The sequence below is a fragment of the Bos taurus genome, chromosome X, assembly GCF_002263795.3.
Source record: "Bos taurus isolate L1 Dominette 01449 registration number 42190680 breed Hereford chromosome X, ARS-UCD2.0, whole genome shotgun sequence".
Taxonomy (NCBI): domain Eukaryota; kingdom Metazoa; phylum Chordata; class Mammalia; order Artiodactyla; family Bovidae; genus Bos; species Bos taurus.
This window is the reverse complement of record NC_037357.1, coordinates 8,427,281-8,447,191: the sequence shown is the minus strand read 5'-3', so window position 1 is coordinate 8,447,191 and position 19,911 is coordinate 8,427,281. Positions and strand designations below refer to the sequence as shown.

The 19,911-nt window shown below is 39.0% G+C and overlaps 1 pseudogene; it reads left to right on the top strand.

Moving 5' to 3' along the window:
• The first annotated feature begins 10,923 nt into the window (after positions 1 to 10,923).
• LOC782784 (small ribosomal subunit protein eS4, X isoform-like) lies at positions 10,924 to 12,379 on the top strand (annotated as a pseudogene).
• The last annotated feature ends 7,532 nt before the right edge of the window (positions 12,380 to 19,911 follow it).

Sequence of the window (19,911 nt, the reverse complement as noted above, 5' to 3'; positions counted from 1 at the left end):
ATACCTGAATGGTCTAGTGGTTTTCCCCACTTTCTTCAATTTAAGTCTGAATTTGTCAATAAGGAGTTCATGATCTAATTAAATTATTGGAAAACATTTTTTTCTGAATTATATTCTACTGTGCACAAAATGATTAATGATACCATTAGATGTGCTATTTAAAAAATTTTGTGCATCATACACTTGGACATGCAGAAAACACTTGGAATTTTAAAAAATTAAATAGTACAATGGATTTATGCTTTTGTTTCACTTATTTACAGAATCAGTTTTCTATTTCTATGTTAGGAAAAAAAAAAAAAAAAACTGTTCCCAAACTTACTGGTTTAATGATACAAACATCATTTATTTGGCTCACAATTCTTTGGGTTGGCAGTTTAGTCTGGGCTCAGCAGGGCAGAGAACTAGTGCTGGGCAGGGAAACCTTAACTGTAACTGACCAATGACTGAAGTTTCAGTGTGGACAATCTGAGAGCTTAAAACTGCAGGGAGACCCAGCCATCAGGAGTACCCCAGACTTTTGTGAGACTGGATCTCTATCACGATCTTACAGTGAATGTCAGAGAACAATCCCCTTCCACTTCCAGCAAGGGGAGGGGAAAAGGAAATACACGGGAGTATTCTGTTCTTAACAAGCTCGCCCTCAGGAAAAAGTATTTAACCAAAGCCTAACTTGCTGGGGTTTTATCAGAGCCTAACTGACTTGGGGAAAGGAAATATTCAAATACAGCCAACTCTAGCCTTCCAACTGGGAAAAAGGAAATACCCAACTCCAGTCCACTCAAGCCATCTTGTACCACCAAGGCAGTAGGAAAAAACAGAGAAGGACATATGAAGTTCACAGTCCACAGGGACAGGCTTGCTTAGAGTCTGAGATCTGTCAACTAAAAAAAAAAAAAAAAACAAAAAAAACAATGTACAACCTAGAAGTTGAGAATTATGTGTTATTTGAAGGAATTTCTGAGGACTTAAACCTGGAAGACAGCCTGTCAGATAGCTCTGAGGGACTGCTCTGAAGAAGTAAGGGAGGAGCCGGGATAAATAGGAGTTCTGCAACAAAAACCCGGTAGTTGGAACATCAAAACATTACTGTTAATTAAAGAAAACCAGACAGGACTTCCCTGGTGGTACAATGGATAAGAGTCTACCTGCTGGTCAAGAAGCAATGGCTAGAACTGGACATGGAACAGACTGGTTACAAATTAGGAAAGGAGTACGTCAAGGCTGTATATTGTCACCCTGCTTATTTAACTTCTATGCAAGTACATCATGTTAAATGCTGGGCTGATTGAAGCACAAGCTGGAATCAAGATTGCTGGGAGAAATATCAATAATCTCAGATACGCAGATGACACCACCCTTATGGCAGAAAGAGAAGAAGAACTAAAGAGCCTCTTGATGAAAGTGAAAGAGGAGAGTGAAAAAGCTTAAAACTCAGCATTCAAAAAATGAAGATAATGGCATCCAGTCCCATCACTCCATGGCAAACAGATGGGGAAACAATGGAAACAGTGAGAGACCTTATTGTCTCACTATACAAGCATGCTATTTCTAGCATGGAATACCTTTTGTCTTATGCCTTATAACCATTACTGATAATGCATTAAACTGATCAGGTGAAGATTAAATATAGGGGAAAAAAAGACAAGAAAGACTCTTAAGATAAACTATTCCAAGCTTTGCATCAGAAAATGGCTGAGCAGAAGTATAAATTAAAGGGAAAAAAGTCAAAAACAGCAACAGAAAAACAGCATTTGTGGTTTACAATTAGAATCAAAACTAGATTTCTTATTGTATTAGATGATCAATAGCATAAGAATGGAAAATGTACTGAGAATAAAGACATATGTTAAACTTGGTGAATCTTACGGAGATGCACCAAAAATACACAATGTACTCTGTACTATGTTGAACGTATTAAACCTGAGTACAAGCCTGGTTCCTGAGGAACTGGGAAGCAAATTCTCTGCTTAAATGTCAACATAAAATATTGTTATGAATTATCAAATGGAAGATTGACTGTATGTAAGAAGAAATATATCAAATATTAAACTTTATTAGATTGAAAAAAAAAGAGTCCACCTGCCAGTGCAGGGGGCACAGGTTAGATTCCTGGTCTGGGAAGGTTCTACATGCCGTGGAGCAGCTAAGCTGGTGCGCCACAGCTACTGAGCCTATTAGTCACAACTACTGATGCTCATGCTGCAGCTACTCAAGTCTGAAGGCCCTAGAGCCTGTGCTCTGCAATAAGAGAAGCCACTACAGTGAGAAGCCCATGCACCACAATGAAGAGTAACCCTCACTCGCTGCACCTAGAGAAAGCCTGTGTGCAGCAACGAAGACCCAGTGCAACCAAAAATAAAATAAATAAATATTTTTTATTTAAATAAAAAAAAACCAAACATCTCTGCTGCTGCTCACTTCAGTCGTGTCCGTTTCAGTGCAACCCCATAGACAGCCGCCCACCAGGCTCCTCCATCCCTGGGATTCTCCAGGCAAGAGTGGTTTGCCATTTCCTTCTCCACAAACATCTCAAGTTTATGAATTTAGTGCTTTTATAAGTATGGGGAAATGCAAGAGTCTGGGCTCACTGATATCATTCCTTTGATGTGTACCTTAAGGGCCAGTGTCTTGCTTTTCTCCATCCTGAATCCTCTCAGGGTACACACTTGGGGGTGGCTGCAGTGGCTGATGGCTTGGTGGCATCTTCTGTATGCTGATATGGCAGGCAGCATTCTTCTTTCACAGATCTAATACAGGATTACAGAATGCTTCGTCTTCCCCCACACCCTATCACCACACCACTAAAGGCCTATTTACAGCAGTTCCTTTTACTCAGTACGTCACACCTGCCTATCAAGACAAAAATTACAAGACACTAAAGAGCAAATACAGCTTGAAAAGATAGAGCAAGAATCATAATTAAACTCAGATATGGCAGTGAAGTAGGAATTATCAGACCAGCAATTTAAAACAACTATGATTAATATACTAAGGGCTCTAATGGATAAAGTAGACAGTATGCAAGAACAGATGGGCAATGTAAACAAAGAAAGAAGCAAAAAATGCTAGAGATCAAAAACACTAATAAAAATGAAGAATGCTATTGATGGGCTTCTTAGTAGACTAGACTTGGCTGAGAAAAGAATCTCTAAGCTTGAGGATATCTGAATAGAAATCTCCAAAACTGAAAAGCAAACAGAAAAAAGATCAAACCCCTTCAATATCCAAGAACTGTGGAACAACTACAAAAGATGTAATATTTGCATAATGGGAATATCAGAAGGAGAAGAAAGAAAGGAGCAAAATAATATCTGAAACAGTAATTACTGAGACTTTACACGAATCTGTATTAGACACAAAACCACAGACCCAGGAATCTTAGAAAACATCAAACAGGATAAATGCTCAAAAAACTATACCTAAACATATTATTTCCAAATCACACAAAATTAAAGGAAAAAAACTCTTGAAAGAAATTAATGGGAAAAATACTTTACCCGTAGAGAAGTAAAGATAAGATTTACACCCAACTTCTCAGAAACCTTGCAAGCAAGAAGAGGGTGAATAAAGTGTTGAGTGGAAAAAAAAATAAACCACCAATCTAGAATTCTGTACTCTGCAAAAGTAATCCTTCAAAAGTGAAAGAGGCTGTCTTTTCCTGGTTGTCCAGTGGTTAAGACTCCATGCTTCTGCTGCAAAGGGCATGGATTCAATCCCTGGTTGGAGAACTAAGACTTCACATGCCACATGGTGCAACCAAGCCAGTATACCTGCCTTGCAAGAAATGTTAAAAGAAGTTCTTTAAAGGAAAGGACAATTATATAGGTTAAAAACTCAGATGAATATAAAGAAAGGAAGAACACCAGAAAAGGAATAATTGAAGGTAAAATTAAAACTTTAATATTTATTATTCTTAATAATAGCAACACTGTATTCAACTATTATGCCTGTGTGTGTGTGTGTGTGTGTACAGGCACACCTCAGACATACTGTGGGTTCAATTCTAGACTGCCAAAATAAAGCAGATAGTGCAATAAAGCTCGTCACACAAATTTTTTGTTTTCCCAGTACGTATAAAATGTATGTTAAAAAATAAAAGCTTGGGACTTCCCTAGTGGTCCAGTAGCTAAGACTCTACACTCCCAATGCAGGGGGCCTGGCTTCAATCTCCGGTCAGGGAACTACATCCCACATGCCACAACTAAGAGTTCACAAGCCACGGCTAAAGATCTTGCATGCCACAATTAAGACCTGGTGAAGCCAAATAAATATTACAAAAATAAAAAGTTAGGTTTACACTATACTGCACTATTAAGTGTATAACAGCATAATGTCTTAGGAAAACAGTATACATACTTTAAAAATATTTCATTACAAAAAAACGCTAATGATCATCTGAGTCATTAGGAACTCATAGTAGTTACATCAAAGATCGCTGATCACAGATCATTTTAACAAGTATAATAATAATGGAAAAAACTTGAAATGTTGTGATACCAAATGTGACACAGAGACACAGAACAAACAAATGCTATTGGGAAAATGGTGCCATAGACCTGCTCAGTGAAGAGTTGCCACAAATCTTCAATTTGTAAAATATGCAATATCTATGAAGTGTAATGAAGCAAGGAGCAATAAAATGAGATACATATATGTATATGTATAAGTGAGATAAATGACACCAATAATATGGAAGACAGGAGGAGTGTATTAGTATTGCTTTGTTATTATAAGATATTTATACTACCTATGAAGCAGTATCATCTTATTTTAAAGTGAAGTGGACTTGGATTCATCATAAATGTATATTGCAAACTCTAGGGAAGCCACTGAAAAAAGTTTTAAAAAAAAGTATAACTGGGGCTTCCCTGGTGGCTTAGTGGTAAAGAATCCACCTGCCAATGCAGCAGACTCGGGTTTGATCCCTCCCTGGTCTGGGAACATCCCACATGCCATGGAGCAACTAAGCCTGTGTGTCACAACTACTGAGCCTGTGCTCTAGAGCCCATGAGCCACGACTACTGAAGCCCACGTGCCCTAGAGCCCGTGCTCCACAACAGGAGAAGCCATTGCTATGAGAAACCTGCACACCACAACTAGAAAGGAGAGCCCGCAGCTAGAGAAAGCCCATGCAGCAACAAAGATCCAGCAAGCCAAAAATAAAGAAACAAATACATTTCAAAAGTTAAAAAACTGATAAGCTAAGAAAGGAGAGACAATGGAATTATATAAAATGTTCAAAGAAAACCACAAAAGGCCAAAAAACTAGAAGACAAAAATAGAAACAAAGAACAATGACAACAAATAAAAAGCAATAACAGATATGGTGGCTATTAATCTAACTATAGTGGCTCGGATGGTAAAGAATCTGCCTGCAATGCAGGAGACCTGGGTTCGATCCCTGGGTTGGGAAGATCCCCTGGAGAAGGGCATGACAACCCAGTCCAGTTTTCTTGCCTGGACAGAAGAGCCTAGCAGGCTACAGTCCATAGGATCACACAGAGTCAGACACGACTGAAGCAACTAGCACACACGCAATCTAATCAATAATCACTTTGAATATTGAGTCTAAATGCAACAATTAAAAGACAGAGATTGTCAGAGTAGATAAAAAAATAAGACCCAACACTATATGTTGTCTACAAGAAGCCCACTTTAAATATGAAGACACATATTAATTAAAAGTAAATGGAATATTGTAAAGTAATTAGCCTCCAATTTAATTTTTTTAAAAAGTAAATGGAAAGAGAAAGATATACCTTGCTAACACTAATCAAATAAAGTAGGAGTAGCTATATTAATTTCAGACAGAGCAGATATTAGACCAAGGAAGGTTTTCAGGGATAAACAGGGGCGTTACATAATGATAAAGGGGTCAATTCTCTAAAAAGATATAACAATCCTTAATGTGTATGTTCTCAAAAATGCATCAAACCAGTGAGGCAAAAACAGATAAAACTGCACAGAGAAAGAGATGAACCCATTATCACAATTGGAGCCGTCAACACCCTTGTATCGGACATAGATCCAGCAGGCAAAAAATCAGTAAGAACAAAGTTAGATTCAAGAGCACCATCTATCAGCTAGATATAAGGGACATCTACGGACTACTTCATCAAATAATAGCAGAATACACCTTATTCTCAAGCTCACAAGGAACATTCACCAAGATAGATCACATTCTGGGCCAAAAACCACACCTTAATATTAAAAGAATAGAAATCATACAATGTATGCTTTCAAACTACAGAGGAATTAAGGTAAAAATCAATAACAACAACAACAAAAGGTAAATGGAAAATTCCAAAATACAACCCATTTCCAAAGAACACGTGGGTCAAAGAAGAAATCTCAATAGAAATTTGAAGATATTTTGAACTTAATTAAAAAGAAAATTTAACTTATCAAAGTTTGTAAGATGCAGTAAAGGCAGTGCTTAGGCTACAGTACTAAATTACAGTATTGAATGCATATATTAGAAAAGAAGAAAGAGGTAAAATCAATAATCTAAGCTTCCACTTAAGCATACTAGAAAAAGAAAAGCAAATTAAACCCAAAGTTAACAGAAGAGAAAAAAATAAGAATTAGAGCAGAAATCAATGAGATTGAAAACAGGAAATCAATAAAGAAAATTACTGAAACCAAAAGCTGGTTCCTTGAAAAGATCGATGAAAGTGATAAGCCTCTAGCCAGGCTAATTAAGAAAAAAAGAGAGGATACAAATTACTAATATCTGGAATAAAAGAAGGGACCATAGGTCTGATAGCCATTACAAGGGTAATAAAGAAAGGCATACTACCAACAACTCTATGTTGACAAATGTGGTAACTTAGATGAAGTGGACCAATTCCGTGAAAGATACAATCTACAAAAACTTACATTAAGAAGAAATAGACAATCGGAATAGGCCTATATCTGTTAATGAAATTGAACCAATAATTAATAACCTTTCTGTTATTAACTAGGCCCAGATGAATTCTACCAAATATTGAATACCAATTCTCTGCAATCTCTTTCAGAAGATAGAAACAGAGGAAATAACCTCCTAATTCATTCTGCGAAACTAAAGAAAAGAAAGTGAAAGTGAAGTTGCTCAATCGTGTCCAACTCTTTGCGACCCCATGGACTGTAGCCTACCAGGCTCCTCCGCCCATGGGATTTTCAAGGCAAGAGTAGTGGAGTTCATTGCCATTTCCTACACTCCAGGGGATCTTCCCAACCCAGGGATCGGACCCGGGTCTCCCACATTGTAGGCAGACGCTTTTACCCTCTGAGCCACCAGGGAAGTCCCAGCATTACAGCGTTACCCTAATACCGAAACCAGACAAAGATATTAAAAGAAAAGTATAGATTAGTAGCTCTCATGAGCATAGATGCAAAAATCCTTAACAAAAAATTAGCAAATCAAAACCAACAATGTACAAAATAAATTATACACCACAGCCAAGTGGGATTTAACCCAGGTATGCAAAGCTGGTTCAACATTCAAAAATCAGTAATTTAACCCATCACATCAACAGGCTAAAGAAGAAAAATCATGTGATCATATCAATAGATGAAGAAAAAGTATTTGACAAAATCCAGTTGGACTATAAAGAAGGATGAGTGTTGAAGAACTGATGTTTTTGAACTGTGGTGTTGGAGAAGACTCTTGAGAATCCCTTGGGCTGCAAGGAGATCAAACCAGTCAATTCTAAAGGAAATCAATCCTGAATATTCATTGGAAGGACTGATGGTGAAGCTGAAGCTCTAGTATTTCGGCCACCTGATGTGAAGAGCTGACTCATTAGAAAAGACCCTGATGCTGGGAAAGATTGAAGGCAGGAGGAGAAGGGGATGACAGAGGATGAGATGGTTGGATGACATCACTGACTCAATGGATATTACTTTGAGCAAGCTCTGGGAGATGGTGAAGGACAGAGAAGCCTGGCATGCTGTAGTCCATGGGGTCACAAAGAGTCGGACATGACTGAGTGACTGAACCATGACATCTGTGCATGATAAAAAATCTCAGTAAACTAACAACAAAGGGAAACTTTCTTCAACTTTTGTAGAAAGAACATCTACAAAAAACCTATAGCTAATAACACACTTAATGGTGAGCAGCTTAGGGCTTTTCCCACTAAGAACAGGAACAAGGCAAGATGTCTCCCTTGCCTCTGTTTTTTAACATCATAAGTCCTAGCAAATGTAGTAAGACAAGGAAAGGAAATAATAGGTATATAGACTGGAAGGGAAGAAATAAAATTGTCTGTTCCAGATGACATGATTGTTTATGTAGAAAATCTGAATGTATAGACCAAAAAAAAAAAAACTCCTAGAATTAATAAGCAATTATAGCAAGGTTGCTGGATACAAGGTTAGTATACAAAAGAAGTCAATTGCTTTCCTATATACCAGCAATGAATAAGTGGAATTTGAAATTTTAAATACAATGTCATTTACATTACCACACCAGAAATGTAAAACTTAGTTATAAGTCTAACAAAATATACACAAGATCTATATGAGGAAAACTATAAAACTCTTATGATAAAAATCAAAGAACTAAATACATGGAAAGATATTCCATATTAATGTGTAGAAAGACTCAATATTGTCATCAGTTCTTCACAACTTGATCTGCAGATTCAATGTAACCAATTAAAACCTCAGCAAGTTATTTTGTGGATATCAACAAATTGAGTCTAAAGTTTATAGAAAGGAAACAAACCCAGAATAGTCAGCACTATTGAAGGAGAAAAAAATGTTGGAGAACTAACAGTACACAACTTCAAGACTTAGTATAATCAGGATAGTGTGGTATTGGTGAAAGAATAGACAAATGGATCAATGGAACAGAATAGAGACCCCAGGAATAGATCTACATAAAATAGCTGATTTTTTATAAAGGAGCAAAGGGAAATCAGTGGAGCAAAAGTAGTCTCTTCAATAAATAGTGCTGAAACAACTGGACATCCACATGCAAAGAAGGAACTGAGACACAGACCTTACACTCTTCAAGAAACTAGCTCAAAATGAATCACAGATCTAAATGTAGAATGTAAAACTATAAAACTCCTAGAATATAACATAGGAGAAAATCTAGATGATCTTGGATTTGATAGTGACTCTTTAGATAAAACACCAAAGGCACAATTCATAAAAGGAAGGATTAGCAAGTTGGACTTCATTGAAATTAATACTTTTCTGCTCTGCAAAAGACACTGTCAAGAGAATGAATAGTTGATCCACAGACTGGGAAAAAATATTTGCAAAACACATATTTGATAAAGGATTGTTATCCAATATAAAGTCTTAAAATCAAACTGTAAGAAAACAAAAGGCCTGATTTTAAAAAAAGGCCCAAAGACCTTAACAGTCACCTCACCAAAGAAGATATACAGATAGCAAATAAGCATATGAGAAGATGTTACACATCATATGTCATCAGGGAAATGCAAATTAAAATAATAGTGAGATACCAGTACACACCAATTAGAATGGCCAAAATTCAGAACACAGACAACACCAGTTGCTGGCAAGGATGTGGAGCAGCAGGCATTCTCAATCATTGCTGGTGGGAATGCAAAATGGTATAGCCACTTTGGGAGACAGTTTGGTGGTTCCTTTAAAAACTAAAAATACATATAATTCAGCAATCATGCTCCTTGGTATTTACCAAAAGAAGCTGAAAACCTGGGTCCACACAAAGACCCGCACACAGATGTTTATAGAAGTTTTATTCATAATTTCCAAAACTTGGAAGCAACCACAATGTCTTGTAGCAGGTGAATAGATAAACTGGTACATTTAGATGATGGAATACTACTTAGTGATAAAAAGAAATAAGCTATCAAGCTACAAGAAGACATGGGAGAATCTTAAAATGCATATTAGTAAGTGAAAGAAGTCAATCTGAAAAGGCTACGTGTTGTAGGATTCCAACTATATAACATTCTGAAAAAGGCAAAATTATGGAGACAGTAAAAAGATCACTGGTTGCCTGGGGTTCGGGGTGGGAGTGAGGGATGAATAGAATGAATAAGGAGGAATGAATGAGGAGCTCAGAGAATTTTTAGGGCAGTGAAAATACTCTCTTTGATATTCTAATGATGGATATGTATCATTATGCATTTGTCCAAACCTATGGAATGTACAAGACCACGAGTGAACTCTAATGTAAACTATGGACTTTGGATGATAATTGTATATCAATATAGGTTGACTGATTTTTAACAAATGTACAACTGTGGGTGCAGAGTGTGGATAATGGGGCAGGCTATCCATGCGAGGAGGTGGGAGGGATATTAAAAATCTCTGTATCTTCCACTTAGTTTTGCTGTGAACCTGAAACTGCTCTAAAAAATAAAGTCTATCAAAAACTATTCCGAAAACATTTTCTTCAAGCAGTGCACAGAACTGACAGTGGTGAGAAATTAGTGTTTCTGCATCATAAAGTCAAAACTTTATAATGTGAAAACCTCATTTGTAAACAAATATTTAAAATCATTTTTCAATAATGTTTTGAATTTACTCTTCTATTCCAGATGTTTTTTCCATTAATATGATAGTGTTATTTATCTTTGGCCTTAGCTTCAGGAAAATATTGACTTTAAGATGTGGCCATTTGGCATTTTGCCTAAATGTATATTCAGTGCACCTCTAGTCACCAAATAAACAAGAACCTCAGAGTCACTAGGAGTATTTCATTTAATCCGCTATCAGTTTTCTGATTCATCCAATGGGTGTGTGTTCTAGTTGCTCCTCAGTTTAGGTGTACCTTCATAACTTAATATCACTTTGAAAAAAGAAGATAGATGTCTTATCCTTTCCCACATGCAGAAGTTTTATTGTCAAAAACTAGGAGTGACGATAATAAAAGGCTTCAAACCAACCCTTAGAAAATCACAGTCACCTCTTTTCATGCCTAGCGCAGCCATGGCTTGGGGTCCCAAGAAGCACCTGAAACATGTTTCAGCTCCAAAACATTGGATGCTGGATAAACTGACTGGTGTGTTTGCCCCTCGTCCATCTACTGGCCCCCACAAGCTAAGGGAATGTCTCCCCCTAATTATCTTCCTAAGGAATAGACTTAGTATGCCCTAACAGGAGATGAAGTAAAGAAGATTTGCATGCACCGTTTCATTAAGATTGATGGCAAAGTCCGCACAGATATAACCTACCCTGCTGGTTTTATCCAAGAAGGCAATGGCACCCCACTCCAGTACTCTTGCCTGGAGAATCCCATAGATGGAGGAGCCTGGTAGGCTGTAGTCCATGGGGTCTCGAAGAGTCAGACACGACTGAGCGACTTCACTTTCACTTTTCACTCTCATGCATTGGAGAAGGAAATGGCAACCCACTCCAGTGTTCTTGCCTGGAGAATCCCAGGGACGGGGGAGCCTGGTGGGCTGCGGTCTATGGGGTCGCACAGAGTCGGACACGACTGAAGCGACTTAGCAGCAGCAGCAGCTGGTTTTATGGATGTCATCAGCACTGATAAGACTGGAGAGAATTTTCTTTTGATCTATGACACCAAGGGTCGCTTTGCTGTTCATTGTATTACACCTGAGGAGGCCAAGTATAAACTGTGCAAAGTAAGAAAGATATTTGTGGGGACAAAAGGAATCCCTCATCTGGTAACCCATGACGCTCGTACCATCCATTACCCTGATCCCCTCATCAAGGTGAATGACACCATTCAGACTGACTTGGAGACTGGCAAGATTACTGATTTCATCAAATTTGACACTGGTAACCTGTGCATGGTGACTGGAGGTGATAACCTGGGAAGAATTGGTGTGATTACAAACCAGGAGAGACATCCAGGTTCTTTTGATTTAGTTCATGTGAAAGACGTGAACGGCAACAGCTTTGCCACATGGCTCTCAAACATTTTCGTTATTGGCAAAGGCAACAAACCGTGGATCTCTCTTCCCCGTGGAAAGGTATTTGCCTTACCATTGCTGAGGAGAGAGATAAGAGATTGGCAGCCAAACAGAGCAGTGGATATAATGATCTCTATGTGATGTGATTGGAAAAGTCTTTGTACTTAATTAAAGATAATACCAAGTGGAAAAAAAAAAAAAAAGAAAATCACAGTCACCATTTGGGTAGATATTCCCCAACATTTTTCAAGCTCAGCACTAACGATTTTTTCTAATCGGTGTATAGTTGCTTTCCAGTTTGCGCTGGTGGTAAAGAACTGGCCTGCCAACGCAGGAGATGTAAGAGATGCAGGTTCCATCCCTGGGTCAGGAAGATCCCCCAGAGGAGGGCATGGCTACCCACTCCAGCATTCTTTCCTGGAGAATCCCATGGGCAGGAGACTTGTGGGCTACATTGCACAGGGCCACAAAGAATTGGACACGACTGAAGTCACCTAACACACACACACGCATAGTTGCTTTACACTGTTGTGTTAGTTTCTGCTGTACAACAATGTGATCAGCCATACAGGACTAACAATCTTATTCAGTAAGTCAATTCATTTGGTTACCTGGACATACCTTTTACAACTAGTTCCTCTTTGGTGGCTGGCCCATCAGGAAATAGCATTGTCCAAATCCAAATCTTTCCTGCTGTTCTTTTTCATGACAGATTTGGTTATTGCTTTAAATTTTTTCCAACCTAAAATTGCTATAGTGTTGCTCTCTAGTTTTGAATTTGGGGGTTTGATTTATCTGTGTGCTAAAGCAAATCCCAACTTACTTCTCGAGACTTATATTGGCTCTGACAGTGTGTATTCCCTTGGCCTGCCTTCACATTGAAGGGCCTTGGCTTTCTACTCCAGGATGGGTTTTTGTTTGGCTCATCTACTCAGATTGACTTTTATTTTATTTTTTTTTTTCAGATTGACTTTTAAAACACATGGCTCTGTACTTTAGCAAACACAGAATCGTTGTGCTGTAAGGATTTGTCAGACAGCATACCCTCAAACCCACAGTTGCTCATGTTATCAAAAACTCTACTGAGAGAAATCGAATTTTATGGAGGATTGCCTGAAGGCTGTGAAGTCCATCCACTTCTCTGTTCTAAAATTCATCCCTGGATAAAAGTGTATCTCTGAATACAATAAAACTATCCCTGGACAAAATTGTCCCTGACATAACTGCTTTTTCAAACATTGAGATATAATTTACATACCATAAAATTCTATTTAAAGTGTACAATGTTTTTTTAGTATATTCAGAGAGTTGTGTAACCATCACCACAGTTATTCTTTGGAACATTTTCATCACCCCTCCCCCGCAAAATCCCATACTCATTAGCTGTCATACCCTCTTTCCCCTCACCAACTACCATCATCATCCACTGGAAACCATTTTTCTCTCTTCTCTTATGTGAAAGTTCAGTCATGTCTGACTTTCTGCAACCCCTGTGGACTATAGCCCACCAGGCTCCTCTGTCCATGAGATGTCCCAGACAAGAATACTGAGTGGGTTCCCATTTCCTTCTCCAGGGGATCTTCCCTCACCCAGGGATCAAACCCATGTCTCTTACATCTCCTGCATTGGCTGGTGGGTTCTTTACCATCTGAGCCTCAGGGAAGTCCTTTTCTCTTATAGATTTGTCTTTTTTAAACAGTTCATAAATGAAATCATCCAATATATGGCCTTTTTTGACTAGAGTCTTTCACTAAGAATAATATTTTCAAGATTCATCCATGTTGTAACATGTATCATTACTTCATTCCTTTTTATGGATGAATAATACTCCATTTGTGGACATACCTCATTTTATTCATTCATTCATCAGTTGGTTGCTATCTGGCTTGTTTCCACTTTCTGGCTATTGTGAATAATGCTGCTGTGGAACTACATTTTTTTTTAGCTCTGCCATGTGGCTTATGGGATCTTATTTCCCTGACCAGGGATTGAACCCAGACCCCCAGAAGTGTTAGCACCAGAGTCAGAACCACTGGACATCAGGGAATTTCCTGGAACAACTTTTAGCATTACACTAATAGAGTACACTGAGGGAGGTCATAAGAAATATACTAGAAATGTGAGATTTTTGACAGTAAGTAAATTTATTGCCCAGGATTCTATCAATAAGAATGTTTGAGTTGGGCTTAATCTGAAAAACTTAGATGCTTAGAGACACTGTGAATCCTGTAGCAATCTTTTCACTTTTGTTTTTTTATTTAAATTTATTTATTTTAATTGGAGGCTATCAACATGAATCCACCACGGGTGTACACGTATTCCCCACCCTGAACCCCCCTCCCAAGTCCCTCCCCGTACCATCCCTCCAGGTCATCTCAGTGCACCAGCCCCAAGAATCCTGTATCAAACCTGGACTGGCGATTCGTTTCTTATATGATATTATACATGTTTCCATGCCATTCCCCCAAATCATCCCACCCTCTCCCTCTCCCACAGAGTCCAAAAGACTGTTCTATACATCTGTGTCTCTTTTGCTGTCTCGCATACAGGGTTATCGTTACCATCTTTCTAAATTCCATATATATGCATTAGTATACTGTATTGGTGTTTTTCCTTCTGGCTTACTTCACTCTGTATAATAGGCTCCAGTTTCATCCACCTCATTAGAACTGATTCAAATGTATTCTTTTTAATGGCTGAGTAATACTCCATTGTGTATATGTACCACAGCTTTCTTATCCATTCATCTGCTGATGGACATCTAGGTTGCTTCCATGTCCTGGCTATTATAAACAGTGCTGCAATGAACACTGGGGTACACGTGTCTCTTTCAATTCTGGTTTCCTCGGTGTGTATGCCCAACAGTGGGATTGCTGGGTCATAAGGCAGTTCTGTTTCCAGTTTTTTAAGGAATCTCCACACTGTTCTCCATAGTGGCTGTACTAGTTTGCATTTCCACCAACAGTGTAAGAGGATTCCCTTTTCTCCACACCCTCTCCAGCATTTATTGCTTGTAGACTTTTGGATCACAGCCATTCTGACAGGCGTGAAATGGTACCTTATTGTGGTTTTAATTTGCATTTCTCTGATAATGAGTGATGTTGAGCATCTTTTCATGTGTCTGTTAGCCATCTGCATGTCTTCTTTGGAGAAATGTCTGTTTAGTTCTTTGGCCCATTTTTTGATTGGGTCGTTTATTTTTCTGGAATTGAGCTGCAGGAGTTGCTTGTATATTTTTGAGATTAGGTGTTTTTCAGTGCTTCATTTGCTATTATTTTCTCCCATTCTGAAGGCTGTCTTTTCACCTTCTTTATAGTTTCCTTTGTTGTGCAGAAGCTTTTAATTTTAGTTAGGTCCCATTTGTTTATTTTTTCTTTTATTTCCAATATTCTGGGAGGTGGGTCATAGAGGATCCTGCTGTGATGTATGTCGGAAAGTGTTTTGCCTATGTTCTCGTCTAAGAGTTTTATAGTTTCTGGTCTTACGTTTAGATCTTTAATCCATTTTGAATTTATTTTTGTGTATGGTGTTAGAAAGTATTCTAGTTTCATTCTTTTACAAGTGGTTGACCAGTTTTCCCAGCACCACTTGTTAAAGAGATTGTTTTTTCTCCACTGTATATTCTTGCCTCCTTTGTCAAAGATAAGGTGTCCATACGTGCATGGATTTATCTCTGGGCTTTCTATTTTGTTCCATTGATCTATATTTCTGTCTTTGTGCCAGTACCATACTGTCTTGATGACTGTGGCTTTGTAGTAGAGCCTGAAGTCAGGCAGGTTGATTTCTCCAGTTCCATTCTTCTTTCTAAAGATTGCTTTGGCTATTCGAGGTTTTTTGTATTTCCATACAAATTGTGAAATTATTTGTTCTAGCTCTGTGAAAAATACCATTGGTAGCTTGATAGGGATTGCATTGAATCTATAGATTGCTTTGGGTAGTATACTCATTTTCACTCTATTGATTCTTCCAATCCATGAACATGGCATATTTCTCCATCTATTAGTGTCCTCTTTGATTTCTTTCACCAGTGTTTTATAGTTTTCTACATATAGGTCTTTAGTTTCTTTAGGTAGATATATTCCCAAGTATTTTATTCTTTCTGTTGCAATGGTGAATGGAATTGTTTCCTTAATTTCTCTTTCTATTTTCTCATTATTAGTGAATAGGAATGCAAGGGATTTCTGTGTGTTGATGTTATATCCTGCAACTTTACTATATTCATTGATTAGCTCTAGTAATTTTCTGGTGGAGTCTTTAGGGTTTTCTATGTAGAGGATCATGTCATCTGCAAACAGTGAGAGTTTTACTTCTTCTTTTCCAATTTGGATTCCTTTTATTTCTTTTTCTGCTCTGATTGCTGTGGCCAAAACTTCCAAAACTATGTTGAATAGTAATGGTGAAAGTGGGCACCCTTGTCTTGTTCCTGATTTTAGGGGAAATGCTTTCAGTTTTTCACCATTGAGGATAATTTTTGCTGTGGGTTTGTCATATATAGCTTTTATTATGTTGATGTATGTTCTTTCTAGTCCTGCTTTCTGGAGAGTTTTTATCATAAATGGATGTTGAATTTTGTCAAAGGCTTTCTCTGCATCTATTGAGATAGTCATATGGCTTTTATTTTTCAATTTGTTAATGTGGTGTATTACATTGATTGATTTGTGGATATTGAAGAATCCTTGCATCCCTAGGATAAAGCTCACTTGGTCATGGTGTATGACCTTTTTAATGTGTTGTTGGATTCTGATTGCTAGAATTTTGTTAAGGATTTTTGCATCTGTGTTCATCAGTGATATTGGCCTGTAGTTTTCTTTTTTTGTGGGATCTTTGTCAGGTTTTGGGATTAGGGTGATGGTGGCCTCATAGAATGAGTTTGGAAGTTTACCTTCCTCAGCAATTTTCTGGAAGAGTTTGAATAGGATAGGTGTTTTCCTTATCTCTTCCTCTTTTGTTTGGTTTGGTGGGCATTAATATTGTTCCTTTACCTGATGGGTATTCCTCTGTCTCTTCATCTTGTTTATATTGCTGTGTTTGGGGTAGCCTTTCTGTATTCTGGCAGTTTGTGGAGTTCTCTTTATTGTGGAGTTTCCTCGCTGTGGGTGGGGTTGTACAGGTGGCTTGTCAAGGTTTCCTGGTTAGGGAAGCTTGTGTCGGTGTTCTAGTGGGTGGAGCTGGATTTCTTCTCTCTGGAGTGCAATGAAGTGTCCAGTAATGAGTTATGAGATGTCAGTGGGTTTGGAGTAACTTTTGGCAGCCTGTATATTGAAGCTCAGGGCTGTGTTCCTGTGTTGCTGGAGAATTTGTGTGGTATGTCTTGCTCTGGAACTTGTTGGCTTTGGGTGGTGCTTGGTTTCAGTGTAGGTATGGAGGCATTTGATGAGCTCCTGTCGATTAATGTTCCCTGGAGTCAGGAGTTCTCTGGTGTTCTCAAGATTTGGACTTAAGCCACCTGCTTCTGGTTTTCAGTCTTATTTTTACAGTAGTCTCAAGACTTCTCCATCTTCTCCAATGATGCTGTACAGCATCATTGATAAAACATCTAGGTTAAAGATGAAAAGTTTCTCCACAGTGAGGGACACCCAGATAGGTTCACAGATTTACATGGAGAAGAGAAGAGGGAGGAGGGAGTTAGAGGTGACCCGAATGAGATGAGGAGGAATCAAAAGAGGAGAGATCAAGCTAGCCAGTAATCACTTCCTTATGTGTGCTCCACAGTCTGGACCGCTCAGAGATGTTCACAGAGTTATACAGAGAAGAGAAGAGGGAGGAAGGAGATAGAGGTGGCCAGGAGGATAAAGGGGGGAATCAAAAGGAGAGAGACAGATCCAGCCATTAATCAGTTCCTTAAGTGTTCTCCACCGTCTGGAACACACAAAGAGATTCACAGAGTTGGGTAGAGAAGAGAAGGGGGAGGGAGGAGATAGAGGTGACCTGGTGGAGAAAAAGGAGAGTCCAAAGGGGGAGAGAGCAATCAGGCCAGTGATCTCGCTCCCAAGTAAAAATGGGTAACAAAGATTGGGTTCTTAAAGGTACAAAATTGATAACAAATACAAAAAATCAAAGATTAAAAATCTAGAGTACAGGTTGGATTTTCAAAAATGCAATATTAAAGAAAAGAAAAAAAAGTCACAAAAATTATTGTGGTAGACACAAAAGATAATACTAAATACTAAAATACTAAATACTGATACTAAAAGATAATACTAAGAAGTTAATATTGATATCCTGAGCACCTATATAAACAAAAGATTCAGCTACTTTTGAGAAGCACTAGTCCACCAGGTGACTCTCCCCATGGAATTCTTCAGGCAAGAATACTGAAGTAGGTTGCCATTCCCTTCTCCAGGGGATCTTCCCGATTCAAAGATCAAACCCAGGTCTCTTGCATTACAGGCAGATTCTTTACAGTCTGAGCCACCAGGGAAGCCCAAATAAGTTAAATACAACATACACTTTCTCCTAAATTTAGAAAGAAACATCGGAAAAGTTCTGTAACAATACTGCATTAAAGAATTATTTTTAGGATACATATATGCCTTGTCATAAAATAGCAAAATATTACCAAATAAAATTGGAATTTTAGACCAAAAAAAATATATATATATATATATGACATTTGCTTTAAAAAATAGGGTCTCTTTTTTTTGCAAAGTAATAGTAGGTTATAAAAATGAAAATTAAAGGAGTAATAGAGGACTTAAAAATTAAAAAAAAAAGTAATGACAGTAAAAATAGTAAAAATATATCTAAGACTTTCTCTGGTGTTGTTGTGGGCAGTGTGGGGTCAGTTCATTTTCAGATAGTTCCTTGGTCCGGCTTATTTCTCAAGATCTATAGGCCCCTTCCTATGTGGTAGGTACTAACTACAGGGTTTTAATCTATTGCATCTGTCACTTCCAAGGCAGTTCCCTCTGTTTTAGCTTCTTCTGTTTGCTGGTTTCTTCAGTGTCTGATTTCCACCCTGACACAAGGGATTGTGGTGGACACTTTTTTAGGCTTGCTTGTTCAGTCACGCTGTGGGGAGGGAGGGACGCTGCAAACAAATAACACTGGCGTGTGCTCGCAATGTCTCAGCCACACTGGGCCTGCCCCCGCTCATAGCGCGTGCACCCTTCCTGCCCACACTGCTCAGGCTCTAGGTTGCTCCAACTGGAAACGTCCGAGGCTGGCCCTGGGCTTCACACACCCCCCAGGTCTAAGTCGCTCAGGTTCAGGCACTCGGGTAGTCCTCAGAGGCACAGACTCGGTTGGGTCTGCTTTTTGTGCCCTTCCCAGGTCCGAGCAGCTCAGGTAATGAGGTGTTTGGCGAGTGCGGTTGCTGCAACTTATCACCTCCCCTGTCCCTGCCGCTTGGTTTTCTGGGTGTACAACCAGCACACCTTCTCAGGTGGATGTTGACCATCCAGAACCCTAAGAAGTCTTAGTTAGCAAAGAAGCCTGCTTGCAGTTTGGTAGATAATGCCTCTCCAGGGCTGTGATTGCCCCCATGCGGCTCTGACTGCCTGTCACTGGAGGGGGATGGTCTGCAGCGGGCTAGCTCTGTTCAGTCCTTTGTTCTGCGAGCGGGCCTGGCGGTGTCTTAGGTTAGGGCTTTTCTCATGGTAGTTATCCCACAGTCTGGTTTGCTAGCCCAAGTTGGTTCCCTCAGATTGCCCTTGGGGCATTCAGGCCCGGTCCTTACTCTAAGCAATGCAGCCTGTGCCTCCCTGCCCAGCCCCCGCTTGCTAGTGGCGGGTGCAGGCGTCTGCGCTGCTTCTCCACTGGGGGAGTTACCGCTGGGCTCATAATCTGTGGGGATTAATTATTTATTTATTTTTCCTCCCAGTTATGTTGCCCTCTGTGGTTCCAAGGCTTGCCACAGACTCAGACATGAGAGTGTTTCCTGGTGTTTGGAAATCTCTCTCTTTCTAAGACTCCCTTCCTGGGACAGAGCTCCGTCCCTACCTCTTTTTTCTCTTTTTTTGTCTTTTATATTTTTTCATACCTCCTTTCGAAGACACTGGGCTGCTTTTCTGGGTGCCTGATGTCCTCTGCCAGCATT